This window comes from Euprymna scolopes, chromosome 40 (genome assembly GCF_053919585.1).
Source record: "Euprymna scolopes isolate OS-2025 chromosome 40, ASM5391958v1, whole genome shotgun sequence".
NCBI lineage: Eukaryota > Metazoa > Mollusca > Cephalopoda > Sepiida > Sepiolidae > Euprymna > Euprymna scolopes.
This window is the reverse complement of record NC_136521.1, coordinates 17084323-17095398: the sequence shown is the minus strand read 5'-3', so window position 1 is coordinate 17095398 and position 11076 is coordinate 17084323.

The window sequence follows — 11076 nt, the reverse complement described above, 5'->3', positions numbered from 1 at the left end:
TGCGATGGAGTCTGCAAATGACAGTTTTATTGCCATGCAATCACAGATTTGTATGAGTGAATTTTTTTTTTTACATAGGCATCACCACTTATCAAAGCCAAGAGGCCACTCGAGGATAAGGGTTAAAGAGTGTACAGCAGACAATTGGACAATATAGTAGTCGTTAGTAATTGAAATTCGGCAAATTTGTTAACTTATATGGAAGGGCTCATCAAAAACTTGTTTACGTTAGACTTGAAAACAACCATATTGTAGTCAGCTGGAAAGCATAAAAACAGAAGACAATTCCATAGGCGTGCAGTTCTAAGAAAGAAGCTTTGTTCATGGAATCTACGTTTAGGTTTAGGCACAGATAAAGAGTGGGGGAAATTATTAATAGTGTTTTCTGCTAGACGGGTGTTTCTTGTGAAAGTTTAGCGAGGGGGGAACCATAGATTGAAGCTCAGACGAGCACTTGCCATGGAAATAACGATAAAGCAGAGACAAACTCACAACATCTCTTCTGTGAGATAGGGGTTGCAGGGAAGAGAAAAAAGAACATGCCCTACGAGGCTACGAAGTGTATATTAAACTCTATAAAGACAGAATAAGCCCTTTGTAGCAGCTCCTGCCTAGATGTGACAACAGTACTCCATCCTTGGACGTACCTGGCTCTTATATAGATAGAGAATTGCATCAGCAGTGAGATACATATTGGAGCGATAGAAGGATCCGACCATTTTTCCAGCGGCCTTAGCATCGGGTTTAATGTATGTGTTTCATTTCAGATCAGGAGTAAAGGTCAGGCCCAGAAACTTGTAAAAACATGAGGCCTCCCCAAGACGAGAGCCATTCATTTTAATTGATGCCAGTTGGGTCTCAGAGCGTAGATGATGTACGAGAAAGATAAAAGCTTGGTTTTAGATGCATCAAAAGTAACAAGCCACCTCTTTCCCCATTGTACCACTTGCTCAAGATCAGAGAAGAGAGAATCAGAGAGAACTTGGCTGTTTACGGTCTTAGATGTGCTACCATAAATAGTAGTGTCATCAGCATAAATGTCTACGAATGATGTAAGGATGTGATTTGGAAGGTTATTAATGTAGACCAGGAAGAGAGTTAGGCCTAGGATGGACCTCTGAGGGACTTCAGCATTAATATTGTGAGCTTGTGATTTCTGCCCATCAACCACTACTCTTATGAACCTACCAGAGAATTGAATTAATAATTGAGAAGACATTTCCAGCTCTACCATAACTAGAGATCTTGTGAAGTAAACCTTTATGCGATATCCTATCAAAGGCCTTTGATATGTCAAGAGCAATTGCCCTAGAAAGGTAGCCTCCGTCGATAGATTCTCTAATCGTATGAGATATAACTGTAAGCACATCTGCTGTAGATCTAGCAGACGGAAATAAGTCCAATGCTACGAAGATTTTGTGCAGAGTGTCTGTCCATCCCATCATCGGCCTTCTTCTCGGTCCCTTCCGGGTAGTGTCATTATCCCTCGCACATGTCTAAACCATTTTAATTCGTTAGATTAACTTAAATTCACTAACAATGGATCCATTTCTTTCTATCTGGCTATCATTCTTTAGTGAAAACGAGAAAATCATCCAGTAATGTGGAATTTATGAAAAATAAGTAATACGTTGAAAAATTATTGTCAATCATCATCATCATCATCATCATCATCATCATCATCATGACGGGCTCCTCCAGAGTTTCCTGTCTTCCATCAAGCTGCCTCAGATCTTCAGGTTCACAGTTAGCGTCGTGTGCTATTTACTGGATGTACGTCCTTACTTTGCACGTCCATGTCGTGGAGTCCATAGCATTATTGCTATATATATATATATATATATATATATATATATATATATATATATTGTCAATTATATATTGTTAATTATATATATGTATATATATATATATTATTGTCAATTATATATATTATTGTCAATTACATATACATTACATATATTGTCAATTACATGTATATATATATATATATATATATATATATATATATATATATATATATACTAGCTCTATATACTCGGCGTTGCCCAGTCGAAACATTGTCGAGCAGAGGGATTAGCCATATATCTATCTATCTATCTATCTTTATATATATATATATATAATTATGACATGAAAGTATACAAAATGTGTGTAAAACTAGCGGGACCTGTGGAAATTCCACAGTGGCAACTTTCATGTGTAATATATTGCTGTTGGATATTCTGTAGACGGTCAGCGTGAATGGAGACTCCGCGATATTATTGTAGTCCTTTTGTTAAAACTATAAAAGTATTCATCTAAGTCATCTAGTTAATGTAGTGTCTGACTATATCTGGTTATAACGATTAATCTTCAATATCCTCATAGGAGTATGTGGCATTATTTCTGTTGTATAGATGCGAACGGAGACTCAATGATATCATTATACCATTTTTAAGCGAAACAAATACTACCCTTGGATTCTAGCCAGAAAACCAAGAAGGCATATTTTAGTTTCATGTACTGTCCAAAAGCGACATCATTTCTTTTAGATTTTATTTTATTTTTCCATTGCGCCTTCGGTGATCGAAAGATTCTCTTCATCAGGAAAGAGGATTGAATTTGAAAGCACACTACGAACATTAAATTAGCGTCTCTATATACTAATTTTATGTTCGTAGTATGTTATCATCTTATATCCTCCTTTTTATAAATAGAATCTCCCGTGCATACGTTAAAGGTACTACGGTATTAATATATAAACTAGCGGGGCCTGTGGAAATTCCACAGTGACTAATTCGTATATAATTTATTGATGTTGGCATTCTGTAGATATTCAGTGTAAATAGAGATGCTCTGATTGCAAAAGTATTTATCTAAGCTAGCACGAACGCCCGGTAAAGCCCAGTCGAAAAGTACGCTTAAATATGCTATTTTAATTCTTGCAGATTTCGTATATATTATTACAAAGTTAATGTTCTATCAATTTTTATATATTATAAAGTTGCGATTTCCAAAAAAAAAAAAAAATGTATATATCCATAAGACCTGCGGGCATTAGCTTGAATTGAAACCGAAATAAAATCTTATATATATATATATATATATATATATATATATATATATATATATATATATAACGAGTTGGTAATTGCAATATGGAATTCGACCTCACTCTCTGAAGTTACATGAGCGTTTGTACATATATTTCAAATCTTCAAGCCATAGTGAAAAAGAGGTTAGAAAATGAATATCAGATGTGATCTGAATGTTCCACTATATTTCTAAGAATATTGAAAAACCGGAGAGTTCTAAGAGATGGGATTAGAGAAATAAGTTGCAGGAAAACGTCTCGCTAATCGCAGCCGAAAGTTACTGACAAACAAGACTGATCTCCGAATGTGGGTAAAATGAAATTTCTCTCTCCGAACTCGAGGAAAGAAAAATAAAGCACGAAGAAAGTTGACCAAAAAATATTGGATCGAGGATAGTGGTGGTACCTATTTACAATGCCTCCCCACGGTACAGAGTTAGACACCAGGGCTGTTTTTCAACGTGGAGAAAACGTACAAAAAAAATGTCTCAGTTGCGAAGGACTGCTCCTCCACCGAAAGAGAACAATAAATGGAAAATTATCAGTATTCAGGTTTCCAATGAATATACGTGTTTTATTGCCTCTAAACTGATGCATCATCATACATTTGTGAAATCGAAAATACTCTGTCTTACGTGTATATTTTAGTGGAGGATATGTGACGTCACAATGGTTGTATCCACTGCTTTGCAACTCTGCTTACGTGAATGTCATCTCTTGAGAGATCAATCCTTTCAGGAATCATTTAGTCTGCATGAAGACATAAGAATTATCAAGACAAAGAAAACAACATTACATCTTTAATTTAAAACATTTATTAAAAAAAAATCAATTCAGGAAACTGGATTATACAGTAGAGCTGACTTCTATTCAATTTAGCCGCCTTTAGCCTCAATCACCGCCTCGATACGGGTATCTGAAACTTGGAACATGCCTTTTCCACAAGCGCCGGCGGGAGTTGGACGAATATTGGCGGATGGCGCCGATCAGGCTGGTTTTCGTGTCGTGGGAGGTCATGTTGGTGGTGTTTTTTGCATATGACCAAACGAAGTAGTTTTGCGGGTTCAGGTCGGGGAGGAGAGGGGACCAGTGAGAGAAGGGTACAAAGTGTTAGCACTCCTGTCTTTTTGGACATGTGATCCGTGCCGTAGACATAGGATGCCGTGTCCTGCTGTCACACCCAGGGTCTACCAGCGGCCACCTAATAGTATCATGGAATCATCGCACTCGTCAGCACATCAAGCTACACTTTGATGTTGACATCCAAGCTGACTTCGAAGAGGTGAGAAGCATGATTTGGTCCTCACTTGAAACCATACAAAATACCATAATTGTGACTGGAAACATTGTTTTCATCACCCTAGATACGTCCCTGTTATTCGTGGCAATCCAGCGATATATTTTGAGTCTGACAATAGTCCTATAGTCATAACATGGATCGGTAGAGAGCATGAGTTATACAGCGGCGCATCACCGATCTCGCTCGTTAAACATTGTATAACTTTCAGTTCTGATAGAATTTGTACACAACTCGCCAATTAGTAGATGGTCTGCAGCAAAAAATGAAAACGGTTTTCATCAAACGGAAATGGAATCATATCATCTTCACTAGGGCGACAGTTTTATCGTTCAGTCCTGTATAAAAATGCTAAACAATAATGGAAGAAGATATCTGTAACTAAAAAGTAACAAATGAATGCCCTTTGCAATAGAACTGCATATCATCTTCTCTCGGATACCTTGCAACTATTTGAACTAATGATAATCCAAGAAATAATTAGGGGGTTTAAAAAAGAAATTGAAATTCAGTGCAACCCGCTTAATTTAGTGAATCCCAAATTGAATGCAAATTATTAATAATTTATTTTCAATTAAAATGATCGTCACATTACTACAAACTTCTTGAAAACATTGAAATTTATAGAATATTTTTAAAGTAATGCATAATCTCTGTTAAAAATATCAGAAGCATTTGAGAAGATTCCACCCTCTATTTGGATCCTTTGAATAAAATAAAATAAAATAAATATAACCCGCATTAAAAGACCTTACGCATGACAGGTTCATTATGAAAATTCATAACGACTGGTTAATTAAGTTCATAAAAGAAATCTCATACGTACGCATTTATAAAAATATAAACAAACATAAAGTTAGGCACTAATTCTAACACAAAGACGCCGTGTTGTTCTTCCTTTTTGTAACCTCTACTTTTATCATAACTTTTATCATAACTTTTATCATAACATTTATCATAAATTTTATCTTAACTTTTATCATAACTTTTATCATAACTTTTATCATAAATTTTATCATAACTTTTGTCATAACTTTTATCATAAATTTTATCATAACTTTTATCATAACTTTTATCATAACTTTTATCATAACTTTTGTCATAACTTTATCATAAATTTTATCATAACTTTTATCATAACTTTTATCATAACTTTATCATAAATTTTATCATAATTTTTATCATAACTTTTATCATAACTGAAATTATACAGGGTGAAACGATAAATTTGAAAAGTAAAAACACTACAGCTTTATTTGAAAACTTTTATTGAAAAAATCAATTCAGGTACATCTATTCTATCACCGCTTTGATACGAGTGTGAAACCTAGAGCATGCTTTTTCCTCGAGCGTCGGCAGGAGTCCGACGAATACTCAGCAAATGGCGGCGATCAGGCTGGCTTTGATGTTGTGTGAGGTCATGTTGGTGATGTTCTCGACTGATTACCAAACGAAATAGTCCAGCTAGTTCAGGTTAGGGGAAGGAAATGGTGGTAGTTGGAGAAGGGTACAAAGGCGTAGCACTCCTTCTGAAGCCAAATTCTGTTGCTACACCTGCTAGGGTCTGCTAGCGGCCTCCTGATTGCACCAAGATACACCTTGGTGTTGATTTTCAAGCCAATTTCGAACATGTAAGGTAGCATAATGGGGTTATCACTTAGAGCTGCACAAAAGACCATAACTGTAGCCGCAAACATCGTTGAGCTGTGCTCTCAAGTGTTGAACCAAAAAGAGTTGCTTTTTGAGGCTGCCGTTAATCGTTCTGGCTTCATAACTTAGACATGATAGAAGGCTAGTATCTCTCCAGGGATTTGTACACAACTTGTCAAATAGCAGATGGTCTGCAACAGAGAAGTTAACCGGTTTTCATCAAACGGAAATGAAATCACGTCAGTTAGAACGACAATTTTATCGCTTTACCCTGTATTTATTGATCTCATATACAAACCGAATAACGTTCACATGGAGGTAATATTTTGTAAATAAAATTAAGAGAGATTTTGATTTTATCTTTCAGAAACAAAGACATAAAATAATAATTGAAGAATAACAGAACTACAAAACATAAACATGTGATAGCTGACATCTCCTGCTATGTATAGCTGGGGTAATTAAATTAGTGAAATATTTCAGGCGATCGTAGGTAATAGTCGAAGTAAATTTGAATGTGAGAGTCGAAATTCTTCTGATTTTCTGTATGGATTACTACTATGAAGAATAAGAATACCTTATATATAATACTAGCGGGGTGTACCCGGCGTTGCCCGGGTGTTTGTAGGTGTGTGTGGTCGGGCGGGGTGGGGTGTAAAAATGAACACCTAAGAATAAGCGAAGTAAAAAAATAAAAAAAAAACAGAAAAACGAACGTGAAAAAAAAGCACGTGAAAAATGGCTTAAATAACACTGCTTCAATATTAAAATTTAAAAAATCGAAAACAATAGACATCTCACACCACAACTCGAACCCAAAACGTTTAGATAATGACGCAGCGCTCTAAGCAACTGAGCAAAGACGACTTCGATGATAGGACGGTTTTTGCTGACCCCCCCTGTAGAAAACTGCTGATTTCAGAGTGAAGGAATTAACGTTTTTGGCCAATTTTTCGATATTTGTCTGGCGAAGGTTGGAAGTTTTAAATGATACCGATCTGTCAAAATCCGTGACCCGTGTGGAAAGTTTTTGCGAGACATACAAACACACATACATACTTAAAAACATGCATACACACATTTTCGCTTTTATATATATACTAGCGGGGGTACCCGGCGTTGCCCGGGTGTTTGGAGGTGTGAAACCGGGGGAGGGGGAAGTTGGTAGGATCGAACCCGAAGCCCTGAGGCGAAGTTTGAAAATAAAATCGGCCAGCCAGAATGAGTTACTGAAAGATGTTTGAATTTATTTAGGTAAGAACCAAATTGACAGGTGCGCGCACGACGTAAGCAATAGCTATTCAGCAAATGAGGTCAATGACCAGGTTTGTTTGTTATATGCGAAGTAAAAAAGAAAACAATGTTAAAACTTAAGCGGGGGTTGTGGTGGTAATCAAAACATCGAAAAAAAACACAAAAAAACTAACGTAAGGCAAACGAACGATGTTAAATGTAAAAATCGAAAAACAATAAAGAAATTGCTTAAATAAGCCTGTTTCGATATTAAAATTTAAAAAGTCGGTGCGTACCCGGGTGTTTTGGGGTGTGTGGTCGGGGGTGGATAAGCGCAGTAAAAAAAAACTGAAAAACAAACGTTTCGCGAAAAATGGCTTAAATAACACTGGTTCAATATTTAAATTAAAAAAAATCACAGACATCTCACACTACAATTCGAACCCAAATCTTTTAGATAATGAACCAACGGGCTAACCAACTGAGCTAACGCGACGTACATGAAATTTGTTCAGTAAATCAGGTCATGATGTCATCTGACGCATGCGTAGAACTGGTCGTCGTCACGAGAGGACCGTTTTTGTTAACCCCTCCCCCTGTCGAAAATTTTCGATTTCGGGGTGAAAAATGAACGTTTTTGGCCAATTTTTCGATATTTTTCGAACGAAGGATGGAGCTTCGATATGATACCGAGATTGTGAATTTTCGTCGTGTCTGTCGAAAGTTTTTAGGGGACACACAAACTCACATACAAACATACAAACATAAATACATACATACACACATTTTCGATTTTATATATATAGATAACAATTATTAAAAGTAAATGAAACAAATGCATATTTTCGAAAACATGCATTATATATATATATATATATATATATATATATATATATATATATATATATAACGGATTCCAAAGTTTAAAAAATGATTAGTTGCCAACAACTAGAAGAGAAACGAAACATTTAGCGTTTAGTTGCATTCACTACTGTTCAAGCTATTGAGAAATAGATGAGAAAAACTTTAAATTAAACTATTTTAAGCTAAGAATGACTTTGCGTATGCGCAAAATAATAGCCTCTTACAGTACTTGTCCCATAACAGTGAAATTAGCAGGAAATAGTGTATTTTACAAGTAAAAGCTTTGTTTGGATGGATGAATAACGTGTACGGAAGTATATCGGCAAGCTGTTGACGACATTTTTTACATAGGCATCAAAACTTATCAAGGCCCAGAGGCGACTGGAGGATAAGGATTGAAAGAGTGTACACTACTCAATGGGAAAATATCGTAGTAATCGTCAGGAGTGTAAATTTAGTAAATAATCAAGAAATTGTTTACGTTTGACTTGAAAACAACCATATTGTAGTCAGCAGGAAAGCAGTTTACCAGGCGTGCAGTTCTAAGAAAGAGACTTTGTTCATGGAGTCTACGCTTAGGTTCAGGCACAGATAAAAAGTAGGGGAAATTATTGATAGTGTTTTCAGATAGACGAGTGTTTCTCGTGAAAGTTTGGCGACATATTTATATGGATTTTGCGCATACGCAAAGTCATTCTTAGCTTAAAATAGTAATATAATTATAAAAATTAATATAATAGTCTTTTCATTGTTTTAACTATCAAGCATATATCCGACACAGTTAGACACAGTTAATCAACCGAGAACCACATCACTCTATATAAAAGAAATATAAGATATCAACGGATATATATACCCGATAGTCCAAATAATGGAAAGAATACGTTGTTGTCTTGGCTCTTATTATAACTTGTAAAGTAGACGTGGTATGGTAAAAGCCCATACGTTACTTGATAATGTAAGAAAACTAAAATGTTCTTCGAGAATTTGAAGACTTAGAAACATATTTTAATAAAACTCCACTCAATGGCACGAAAATCTTTTAACTTAACTACTAGTATTCAAGCAGGAGTGATTTTGTGTTGAAACGATTAATCGGAAATCAGAAAAGTCGGAACTTCTAGTGGCATCAGTATCGGAATCGAGAAAATTTGTGCAAGGGTGTTTTTACGTTTGAGAATATATATGCACATTTAACGTGTTTTTACGGTAATTAGGGAAAATAACAACTTTATTGCTAAATATTAAAATATTTCAAATGAGTCGGAGTCAGACTTAGAACACTCCGGTGATCAGTATATTGTTTTCTTTCTTTTTTTTTTCGTTTCTTTTTGCCATGTTGTACAGTTGGAGAAAGAAAAGTCTGTTTGTAAAGAGCCGCGCATTAAATATCAGCGGTTGTGTTTTGAAATGTTGGAAAAGTGCGTAGGCAACGCGAGAATAAGGTGAAGGGTGTGAGTTCCATATAGAAACGTTGATTTAATTTGAATAAAATAAAATACGCACCAAGTGCGATTGAAAACCAAATTACAACGTAATATTAGAAAAATAAACAAATATTTTTCAAAACACAACCGCTGAGTTACAACGCGCGGTTTATTTTCACTTGATACGTATTTTATATAATATATATATATATATATATATATATATATATATATATATATATATATATATATATACAAGTGAAAGTGTGTGTGTGTATGTACATTTCCCTACGCAATAACTCTGTCAATTTAAAGCCTACAGATTTGAAATTTGATATACAGGGTATTGAGATTTGGGAAAATCGATGTGATTGGTTTTCGGACAGAAATTTGGCGATTAAGGGGTCAAAGTTCAACGATTTGACCTTTGAGAACTCTACCAAACGCCTCCTACAATTTTGGGTCTAAACACGTGAAATTTTAGATATAGATTCGTTGGACATGGATCTAACGTAATAACTTTATTTGAGACCTAAACAAAAAATTTTAAGGGGTCATAATAGGGGTCAAAGTTAAAAAAATGGACCTTTTTTTTGTTTTGCTCAGCATACACCTCAAAACACACACACACACACACACACACACACACACATATATATATATATATATATATATATATATATATATATACTATAATAATTATTAACTATCGAATTTAAGAAGCGATATTTTTCCCTGATATTATCCTAGTTAGAATTATTTCTAGGAAGACATCAGCAACTTACGTGGGAACCACGAGAAATTTGGTAACATCTTTAGCAAAAGTGATTTTTATCGAACGAATTGGATTCGAACTTGGAACACTCGGGTGGTCAGTCCGTGTCATTAACCAGTGAGTCACCTTCATATACCTAAGTATGGCGGATAAGTGCGATAAGATGCTTGTTATAACGCGTTATAACAAGCACTAATCCTTTGCGCCACGTGGGACAATCGGAATAAGGATTTGGGGAATATACTTGTATTAGATGTGTTGGGATATATTGCTGTTAATTACTGAAGTAAAGAAAAGTGAACATTTCTGTTTGAAATCCCCTGCAGATTCCCGAGTTTGACAAGACGTAAATGAATAAAAGCGCATCTGTCGAAACAAACATTGCTGGAAAGACATAGAAAATGAGAACAGTAGACTCAATATTTTAAACATGAAAAAATAATCAAACCTGATCTAAAAAAAAGACGACCATAATATATATAAAGTTGTATATAGATATTTCGTTTGTACAAATATCTTAAAATAATTTTATGAATTTGTTCACTTCAAACAGGAACGCAATCATTCTTTAACAGAGCGCGGACGCGCGTATGAAAATGCATGCATAATGCGAAAATGACGTCATTGTAACGAAAACAACTATAAAAGAAGAAAGAGAGAGCACATAAAAGAGGACGATCACGTGAAAGACGTCACAGTCGTAACGTGAAGTCACGCGTTGCGGGAGAATGAGAAAATAAATGTGGTTGTTACA